The sequence below is a fragment of the Pseudophryne corroboree genome, chromosome 5 (assembly GCF_028390025.1).
Source record: "Pseudophryne corroboree isolate aPseCor3 chromosome 5, aPseCor3.hap2, whole genome shotgun sequence".
Lineage (NCBI taxonomy): Eukaryota > Metazoa > Chordata > Amphibia > Anura > Myobatrachidae > Pseudophryne > Pseudophryne corroboree.
Genome location: NC_086448.1, coordinates 669,637,176 through 669,648,686, shown reverse-complemented (window position 1 = coordinate 669,648,686; position 11,511 = coordinate 669,637,176).

Here is an 11,511-nt window from a genome sequence, read left to right as displayed (position 1 = left end):
TTTTCATGCCCAAATGCTTGTTGGTCAAGACAAACTGCAAGTGGGTGATATGTAAGTGACCACCCTGTGTGAGGTTCAAGTGTCAAATCTTTTGACCAACGCTGTTTAACCCTTGCACAGCTACAGCTTCTTATTCAAAATGATGAAATCTGGTGTCTGTGCCCGCTTTACCACCATTTTCATGCCCAAATGCTTGTTGGTCAAGACAAACTGCAAGTGGGTGATATGTAAGTGACCACCCTGTGTAAGTTTCAAGTGTCAAATCTGTTGACCAACGCTTTTTAACCCTTGCACAACTACAGCTTCTTATTCAAAATGATGAAATCTGGTGTCTGTGCCCGCTTTACCACCATTTTCATGCCCAAATGCTTGTTGGTCAAGGCAACTTGCAAGTGGTTGATATGTAAGTGACCACCCTGTGTGAGTTTCAAGTGTCAAATCTTTGACCAACGCTGTTTAACCCTTGCACAACTACAGCTTCTTATTCAAAATGATGAAATCTGGTGTCTGTGCCCGCTTTACCACCATTTTCATGCCCAAATGCTTGTTGGTCAAGGCAACTTGCAAGTGGGTGATATGTAAGTGACCACCCTGTGTGAGTTTCAAGTGTCAAATGTTTTGACCAACGCTGTTTAACCCTTGCACAGCTACAGCTTCTTATTCAAAATGATGAAATCTGGTATCTGTGCCCGCTTTACCACCATTTTCATGCCAAAATGCTTGTTGGTCAAGGCAAATTGCAAGTGGTTGATATGTAAGTGACCACCCTGTGTGAGTTTCAAGTGTCAAATCTGTTGACCAACGCTGTTTAACCCTTGCACAGCTACAGCTTCTTATTCAAAATTATGAAATCTGGTGTCTGTGCCCGCTTTACCACCATTTTCATGCCCAAATGCTTGTTGGTCAAGGCAAATTGCAAGTGGGTGATATGTAAGTGACCACCCTGTGTGAGGTTCAAGTGTCAAATCTTTTTACCAACGCTGTTTAACCCTTGCACAGCTACAGCTTCTTATTCAAAATGATGAAATCTGGTATCTGTGCCCGCTTTACCACCATTTTCATGCCAAAATGCTTGTTGGTCAAGGCAAATTGCAAGTGGTTGATATGTAAGTGACCACCCTGTGTGAGTTTCAAGTGTCAAATCTGTTGACCAACGCTGTTTAACCCTTGGACAGCTACAGCTTCTTATTCAAAATTATGAAATCTGGTGTCTGTGCCCGCTTTACCACCATTTTCATGCCCAAATGCTTGTTGGTCAAGGCAAATTGCAAGTGGGTGATATGTAAGTGACCACCCTGTGTGAGGTTCAAGTGTCAAATCTTTTGACCAACGCTGTTTAACCCTTGCACAGCTACAGCTTCTTATTCAAAATGATGAAATCTGGTGTCTGTGCCCGCTTTACCACCATTTTCATGCCCAAATGCTTGTTGGTCAAGACAAACTGCAAGTGGGTGATATGTAAGTGACCACCCTGTGTAAGTTTCAAGTGTCAAATCTGTTGACCAACGCTTTTTAACCCTTGCACAACTACAGCTTCTTATTCAAAATGATGAAATCTGGTGTCTGTGCCCGCTTTACCACCATTTTCATGCCCAAATGCTTGTTGGTCAAGGCAACTTGCAAGTGGTTGATATGTAAGTGACCACCCTGTGTGAGTTTCAAGTGTCAAATCTTTGACCAACGCTGTTTAACCCTTGCACAACTACAGCTTCTTATTCAAAATGATGAAATCTGGTGTCTGTGCCCGCTTTACCACCATTTTCATGCCCAAATGCTTGTTGGTCAAGGCAACTTGCAAGTGGGTGATATGTAAGTGACCACCCTGTGTGAGTTTCAAGTGTCAAATGTTTTGACCAACGCTGTTTAACCCTTGCACAGCTACAGCTTCTTATTCAAAATGATGAAATCTGGTATCTGTGCCCGCTTTACCACCATTTTCATGCCAAAATGCTTGTTGGTCAAGGCAAATTGCAAGTGGTTGATATGTAAGTGACCACCCTGTGTGAGTTTCAAGTGTCAAATCTGTTGACCAACGCTGTTTAACCCTTGCACAGCTACAGCTTCTTATTCAAAATTATGAAATCTGGTGTCTGTGCCCGCTTTACCACCATTTTCATGCCCAAATGCTTGTTGGTCAAGGCAAATTGCAAGTGGGTGATATGTAAGTGACCACCCTGTGTGAGGTTCAAGTGTCAAATCTTTTTACCAACGCTGTTTAACCCTTGCACAGCTACAGCTTCTTATTCAAAATGATGAAATCTGGTATCTGTGCCCGCTTTACCACCATTTTCATGCCAAAATGCTTGTTGGTCAAGGCAAATTGCAAGTGGTTGATATGTAAGTTACCACCCTGTGTGAGTTTCAAGTGTCAAATCTTTTGACCAACGCTGTTTAACCCTTGCACAGCTACAGCTTCTTATTCAAAATTATGAAATCTGGTGTCTGTGCCCGCTTTACCACCATTTTCATGCCCAAATGCTTGTTGGTCAAGACAAACTGCAAGTGGGTGATATGTAAGTGACCACCCTGTGTGAGTTTCAAGTATCAAATCTTTTGACCAACGCTGTTTAACCCTTGCACAGCTACAGCTTCTTATTCAAAATGATGAAATCTGGTGTCTGTGCCCGCTTTACCACCATTTTCATGCCCAAATGCTTGTTGGTCAAGACAAACTGCAAGTGGGTGATATGTAAGTGACCACCCTGTGTGAGGTTCAAGTGTCAAATCTTTTGACCAACGCTGTTTAACCCTTGCACAGCTACAGCTTCTTATTCAAAATGATGAAATCTGGTGTCTGTGCCCGCTTTACCAGCATTTTCATACCCAAATGCTTGTTGGTCAAGACAAACTGCAAGTGGGTGATATGTAAGTGACCACCCTGTGTGAGGTTCAAGTGTCAAATCTTTTGACCAACGCTGTTTAACCCTTGCACAGCTACAGCTTCTTATTCAAAATGATGAAATCTGGTGTCTGTGCCCGCTTTACCACCATTTTCATGCCCAAATGCTTGTTGGTCAAGACAAACTGCAAGTGGGTGATATGTAAGTGACCACCCTGTGTAAGTTTCAAGTGTCAAATCTGTTGACCAACGCTGTTTAACCTTTGCACAACTACAGCTTCTTATTCAAAATGATGAAATCTGGTGTCTGTGCCCGCTTTACCACCATTTTCATGCCCAAATGCTTGTTGGTCAAGGCAACTTGCAAGTGGGTGATATGTAAGTGACCACCCTGTGTGAGTTTCAAGTGTCAAATGTTTTGACCAATGCTGTTTAACCCTTGCACAGCTACAGCTTCTTATTCAAAATGATGAAATCTGGTATCTGGGCCCGCTTTACCACCATTTTCATGCCCAAATGCTTGTTGGTCAAGGCAAATTGCAAGTGGTTGATATGTAAGTGACCACCCTGTGTGAGTTTCAAGTGTTAAATCTGTTGACCAATGCTGTTTAACCCTTGCACAACTACAGCTTCTTATTCAAAATGATGAAATCTGGTGCCTGTGCCCGCTTTACCACCATTTTCATGCCCAAATGCTTGTTGGTCAAGGCAAATTGCAAGTGGGTGATATGTAAGTGACCACCCTGTGTGAGTTTCAAGTGTCAAATCTGTTGACCAACGCTGTTTAACCCTTGCACAGCTACAGCTTCTTATTCAAAATGATGAAATCTGGTATCTGTGCCCGCTTTACCACTATTTTCATGCCCAAATGCTTGTTGGTCAAGGCAAATTGCAAGTGGGTGATATGTAAGTGACCACCCTGTGTGAGTTTCAAGTGTCAAATCTTTTGACCAACGCTGTTTAACCCTTGCACAGCTACAGCTTCTTATTCAAAATGATGAAATCTGGTGTCTGTGCCCGCCTTGCCACCATTTTCATGCCCAAATGCTTGTTGGTCAAGGCAAATTGCAAGTGGGTGATATGTAAGTGACCACCCTGTGTGAGTTTCAAGTATCAAATCTTTTGACCAACGCTGTTTAACCCTTGCACAGCTACAGCTTCTTATTCAAAATGATGAAATCTGGTGTCTGTGCCCGCTTTACCACCATTTTCATGCCCAAATGCTTGTTGGTCAAGACAAACTGCAAGTGGGTGATATGTAAGTGAGGACCCTGTGTGAGTTTCAAGTGTCAAATCTTTTGACCAACGCTGTTTAACCCTTGCACAGCTACAGCTTCTTATTCAAAATGATGAAATCTGGTGTCTGTGCCCGCTTTACCACCATTTTCATGCCCAAATGCTTGTTGGTCAAGACAAACTGCAAGTGGGTGATATGTAAGTGACCACCCTGTGTGAGTTTCAAGTGTCAAATCTTTTGACCAACGCTGTTTAACCCTTGCACAACTACAGCTTCTTATTCAAAATGATGAAATCTGGTGTCTGTGCCCGCTTTACCACCATTTTCATGCCCAAATGCTTGTTGGTCAAGACAAACTGCAAGTGGGTGATATGTAAGTGACCACCCTGTGTGAGGTTCAAGTGTCAAATCTTTTGACCAACGCTGTTTAACCCTTGCACAGCTACAGCTTCTTATTCAAAATGATGAAATCTGGTGTCTGTGCCCGCTTTACCAGCATTTTCGTGGCAAATGCTTGTTGGTCAAGACAAACTGCAAGTGGGTGATATGTAAGTGACCACCCTGTGTGAGGCTTAAGTGTCAAATCTTTTGACCAACGCTGTTTAACCCTTGCACAGCTACAGCTTCTTATTCAAAATTATGAAATCTGGTGTCTGTGCCCGCTATACCACCATTTTCATGCCCAAATGCTTGTTGGTCAAGACAAACTGCAAGTGGGTGATATGTAAGTGACCACCCTGTGTGAGGTTCAAGTGTCAAATCTTTTTACCAACGCTGTTTAACCCTTGCACAGCTACAGCTTCTTATTCAAAATGATGAAATCTGGTATCTGCGCCCGCTTTACCACCATTTTCATGCCAAAATGCTTGTTGGTCAAGGCAAATTGCAAGTGGTTGATATGTAAGTGACCACCCTGTGTGAGTTTCAAGTGTCAAATCTTTTGACCAACGCTGTTTAACCCTTGCACAGCTACAGCTTCTTATTCAAAATTATGAAATCTGGTGTCTGTGCCCGCTTTACCACCATTTTCATGCCCAAATGCTTGTTGGTCAAGACAAACTGCAAGTGGGTGATATGTAAGTGACCACCCTGTGTGAGTTTCAAGTATCAAATCTTTTGACCAACGCTGTTTAACCCTTGCACAGCTACAGCTTCTTATTCAAAATGATGAAATCTGGTGTCTGTGCCCGCTTTACCACCATTTTCATGCCCAAATGCTTGTTGGTCAAGACAAACTGCAAGTGGGTGATATGTAAGTGACCACCCTGTGTGAGGTTCAAGTGTCAAATCTTTTGACCAACGCTGTTTAACCCTTGCACAGCTACAGCTTCTTATTCAAAATGATGAAATCTGGTGTCTGTGCCCGCTTTACCAGCATTTTCATACCCAAATGCTTGTTGGTCAAGACAAACTGCAAGTGGGTGATATGTAAGTGACCACCCTGTGTGAGGTTCAAGTGTCAAATCTTTTGACCAACGCTGTTTAACCCTTGCACAGCTACAGCTTCTTATTCAAAATGATGAAATCTGGTGTCTGTGCCCGCTTTACCACCATTTTCATGCCCAAATGCTTGTTGGTCAAGACAAACTGCAAGTGGGTGATATGTAAGTGACCACCCTGTGTAAGTTTCAAGTGTCAAATCTGTTGACCAACGCTGTTTAACCTTTGCACAACTACAGCTTCTTATTCAAAATGATGAAATCTGGTGTCTGTGCCCGCTTTACCACCATTTTCATGCCCAAATGCTTGTTGGTCAAGGCAACTTGCAAGTGGGTGATATGTAAGTGACCACCCTGTGTGAGTTTCAAGTGTCAAATGTTTTGACCAATGCTGTTTAACCCTTGCACAGCTACAGCTTCTTATTCAAAATGATGAAATCTGGTATCTGGGCCCGCTTTACCACCATTTTCATGCCCAAATGCTTGTTGGTCAAGGCAAATTGCAAGTGGTTGATATGTAAGTGACCACCCTGTGTGAGTTTCAAGTGTTAAATCTGTTGACCAATGCTGTTTAACCCTTGCACAACTACAGCTTCTTATTCAAAATGATGAAATCTGGTGCCTGTGCCCGCTTTACCACCATTTTCATGCCCAAATGCTTGTTGGTCAAGGCAAATTGCAAGTGGGTGATATGTAAGTGACCACCCTGTGTGAGTTTCAAGTGTCAAATCTGTTGACCAACGCTGTTTAACCCTTGCACAGCTACAGCTTCTTATTCAAAATGATGAAATCTGGTATCTGTGCCCGCTTTACCACTATTTTCATGCCCAAATGCTTGTTGGTCAAGGCAAATTGCAAGTGGGTGATATGTAAGTGACCACCCTGTGTGAGTTTCAAGTGTCAAATCTTTTGACCAACGCTGTTTAACCCTTGCACAGCTACAGCTTCTTATTCAAAATGATGAAATCTGGTGTCTGTGCCCGCCTTGCCACCATTTTCATGCCCAAATGCTTGTTGGTCAAGGCAAATTGCAAGTGGGTGATATGTAAGTGACCACCCTGTGTGAGTTTCAAGTATCAAATCTTTTGACCAACGCTGTTTAACCCTTGCACAGCTACAGCTTCTTATTCAAAATGATGAAATCTGGTGTCTGTGCCCGCTTTACCACCATTTTCATGCCCAAATGCTTGTTGGTCAAGACAAACTGCAAGTGGGTGATATGTAAGTGAGGACCCTGTGTGAGTTTCAAGTGTCAAATCTTTTGACCAACGCTGTTTAACCCTTGCACAGCTACAGCTTCTTATTCAAAATGATGAAATCTGGTGTCTGTGCCCGCTTTACCACCATTTTCATGCCCAAATGCTTGTTGGTCAAGACAAACTGCAAGTGGGTGATATGTAAGTGACCACCCTGTGTGAGTTTCAAGTGTCAAATCTTTTGACCAACGCTGTTTAACCCTTGCACAACTACAGCTTCTTATTCAAAATGATGAAATCTGGTGTCTGTGCCCGCTTTACCACCATTTTCATGCCCAAATGCTTGTTGGTCAAGACAAACTGCAAGTGGGTGATATGTAAGTGACCACCCTGTGTGAGGTTCAAGTGTCAAATCTTTTGACCAACGCTGTTTAACCCTTGCACAGCTACAGCTTCTTATTCAAAATGATGAAATCTGGTGTCTGTGCCCGCTTTACCAGCATTTTCGTGGCAAATGCTTGTTGGTCAAGACAAACTGCAAGTGGGTGATATGTAAGTGACCACCCTGTGTGAGGCTTAAGTGTCAAATCTTTTGACCAACGCTGTTTAACCCTTGCACAGCTACAGCTTCTTATTCAAAATTATGAAATCTGGTGTCTGTGCCCGCTATACCACCATTTTCATGCCCAAATGCTTGTTGGTCAAGACAAACTGCAAGTGGGTGATATGTAAGTGACCACCCTGTGTGAGGTTCAAGTGTCAAATCTTTTTACCAACGCTGTTTAACCCTTGCACAGCTACAGCTTCTTATTCAAAATGATGAAATCTGGTATCTGCGCCCGCTTTACCACCATTTTCATGCCAAAATGCTTGTTGGTCAAGGCAAATTGCAAGTGGTTGATATGTAAGTGACCACCCTGTGTGAGTTTCAAGTGTCAAATCTTTTGACCAACGCTGTTTAACCCTTGCACAGCTACAGCTTCTTATTCAAAATTATGAAATCTGGTGTCTGTGCCCGCTTTACCACCATTTTCATGCCCAAATGCTTGTTGGTCAAGACAAACTGCAAGTGGGTGATATGTAAGTGACCACCCTGTGTGAGTTTCAAGTATCAAATCTTTTGACCAATGCTGTTTAACCCTTGCACAGCTACAGCTTCTTATTCAAAATGATGAAATCTGGTGTCTGTGCCCGCTTTACCACCATTTTCATGCCCAAATGCTTGTTGGTCAAGACAAACTGCAAGTGGGTGATATGTAAGTGACCACCCTGTGTGAGGTTCAAGTGTCAAATCTTTTGACCAACGCTGTTTAACCCTTGCACAGCTACAGCTTCTTATTCAAAATGATGAAATCTGGTGTCTGTGCCCGCTTTACCAGCATTTTCATACCCAAATGCTTGTTGGTCAAGACAAACTGCAAGTGGGTGATATGTAAGTGACCACCCTGTGTGAGGTTCAAGTGTCAAATCTTTTGACCAATGCTGTTTAACCCTTGCACAGCTACAGCTTCTTATTCAAAATGATGAAATCTGGTGTCTGTGCCCGCTTTACCACCATTTTCATGCCCAAATGCTTGTTGGTCAAGACAAACTGCAAGTGGGTGATATGTAAGTGACCACCCTGTGTAAGTTTCAAGTGTCAAATCTGTTGACCAACGCTGTTTAACCTTTGCACAACTACAGCTTCTTATTCAAAATGATGAAATCTGGTGTCTGTGCCCGCTTTACCACCATTTTCATGCCCAAATGCTTGTTGGTCAAGGCAACTTGCAAGTGGGTGATATGTAAGTGACCACCCTGTGTGAGTTTCAAGTGTCAAATGTTTTGACCAACGCTGTTTAACCCTTGCACAGCTACAGCTTCTTATTCAAAATGATGAAATCTGGTATCTGTGCCCGCTTTACCACCATTTTCATGCCCAAATGCTTGTTGGTCAAGGCAAATTGCAAGTGGTTGATATGTAAGTGACCACCCTGTGTGAGTTTCAAGTGTTAAATCTGTTGACCAATGCTGTTTAACCCTTGCACAACTACAGCTTCTTATTCAAAATGATGAAATCTGGTGCCTGTGCCCGCTTTACCACCATTTTCATGCCCAAATGCTTGTTGGTCAAGGCAAATTGCAAGTGGGTGATATGTAAGTGACCACCCTGTGTGAGTTTCAAGTGTCAAATCTGTTGACCAACGCTGTTTAACCCTTGCACAGCTACAGCTTCTTATTCAAAATGATGAAATCTGGTATCTGTGCCCGCTTTACCACTATTTTCATGCCCAAATGCTTGTTGGTCAAGGCAAATTGCAAGTGGGTGATATGTAAGTGACCACCCTGTGTGAGTTTCAAGTGTCAAATCTTTTGACCAACGCTGTTTAACCCTTGCACAGCTACAGCTTCTTATTCAAAATGATGAAATCTGGTGTCTGTGCCCGCCTTGCCACCATTTTCATGCCCAAATGCTTGTTGGTCAAGGCAAATTGCAAGTGGGTGATATGTAAGTGACCACCCTGTGTGAGTTTCAAGTATCAAATCTTTTGACCAACGCTGTTTAACCCTTGCACAGCTACAGCTTCTTATTCAAAATGATGAAATCTGGTGTCTGTGCCCGCTTTACCACCATTTTCATGCCCAAATGCTTGTTGGTCAAGACAAACTGCAAGTGGGTGATATGTAAGTGAGGACCCTGTGTGAGTTTCAAGTGTCAAATCTTTTGACCAACGCTGTTTAACCCTTGCACAGCTACAGCTTCTTATTCAAAATGATGAAATCTGGTGTCTGTGCCCGCTTTACCACCATTTTCATGCCCAAATGCTTGTTGGTCAAGACAAACTGCAAGTGGGTGATATGTAAGTGACCACCCTGTGTGAGTTTCAAGTGTCAAATCTTTTGACCAACGCTGTTTAACCCTTGCACAACTACAGCTTCTTATTCAAAATGATGAAATCTGGTGTCTGTGCCCGCTTTACCACCATTTTCATGCCCAAATGCTTGTTGGTCAAGACAAACTGCAAGTGGGTGATATGTAAGTGACCACCCTGTGTGAGTTTCAAGTGTCAAATCTGTTGACCAACGCTGTTTAACCCTTGCACAGCTACAGCTTCTTATTCAAAATGATGAAATCTGGTGTCTGTGCCCGCCTTGCCACCATTTTCATGCCCAAATGCTTGTTGGTCAAGACAAACTGCAAGTGGGTGATATGTAAGTGACCACCCTGTGTGAGGTTCAAGTGTCAAATCTTTTGACCAACGCTGTTTAACCCTTGCACAGCTACAGCTTCTTATTCAAAATGATGAAATCTGGTGTCTGTGCCCGCTTTACCAGCATTTTTGTGGCAAATGCTTGTTGGTCAAGACAAACTGCAAGTGGGTGATATGTAAGCAGTGCCGTTTCTAGCGGCGGGCGAGCCGTGCAACCGCACGGGGCGCCCGCCGCGGCACTTTGTGACCACTGCTCTCCTCCCTCTCTCTCCCCCCGAGCGCTCCTGCTCGGGGGGCGGGGCTTCGCGGAATGACGCGTTTGCGTCGTGACGTCACGACGCAAACGCGTCATTCCGCGAAGCCCCGCCCCCCGAGCAGGAGCGCTCGGGGGGAGGAGAGGAGGACTGGAGATAACCATCTACAGAGGAGGCGGCCGGCGCGCGGGACCCGAAGAGCGGCACGTTGTAAGTATTCTTTTTCTCTCTCTCTCTCTCTCTCTCTCTCTCTCTCTCTCTCTCTCTCTCTCTCCCCCTCCCTCCCTCCCCCCACTTGACACCTGCCGCACTGTGTAAAATGGGGATACCTGCTGCACTCTGCAAAATGGGGATACCTGCCGCACTGTGTAAAATGGGGATACCTGCCGCACTGTGTAAAATGGGGGCACCTGCCGCACTGTGTAAAATGGGGATACCTGCCGCACTCTGTAAAATGGGGATACCTGCCGCACTCTGTAAAATGGGGATACCTGCCGCACTGTGTAAAATGGGGGCACCTGCCGCACTGTGTAAAATGGGGGCACCTGCCGCACTGTGTAAAATGGGGATACCTGCTGCACTCTGTAAAATGGGGATACCTGCCGCACTGTGTAAAATGGGGATACCTGCCGCACTGTGTAAAATGGGGGCACCTGCCGCACTGTGTAAAATGGGGATACCTGCCGCACTCTGTAAAATGGGGATACCTGCCGCACTCTGTAAAATGGGGATACCTGCCGCACTGTGTAAAATGGGGGCACCTGCCGCACTGTGTAAATGGGGATACCTGCCGCACTGTGTAAAATGGGGGCACCTGCCGCACTGTGTAAAATGGGGGCACCTGCCGCACTGTGTAAAATGGGGGTACCTGCCGCACTGTGTAAAATGGGGATACCTGCCGCACTGTGTAAAATGGGGGCACCTGCCGCACTGTGTAAAATGGGGATACCTGCCGCACTGTGTAAAATGGGGACACCTGCCTGCGTACTGTGTAAAATGGGGGCACGTGCCTGCGTACTGTGTAAAATGGGGACACCTGCCAGCGTACTGTGTAAAATGGGGACACCTGCCTGCGTACTGTGTAAAATGGGGACACCTGCCTGCGTACTGTGTAAAATGGGGACACCTGCCTGCCGCACTTTGTAAAATGGGGACACCTGCCTGCCGCACTTTGTAAAATGGGGACACCTGCCTGCCGCACTTTGTAAAATGGGGACACCTGCCTGCCGCGCTTTGTAAAATGGGGACACCTGCCTGCCGCGCTGTGTAATATGGGGACACTTGCCTGGTGTAATGTGTAAAAAGGGGACTTTTTTATTTTTATTTTTTCCCCCTGTGGTGGGCGTGATATCAGA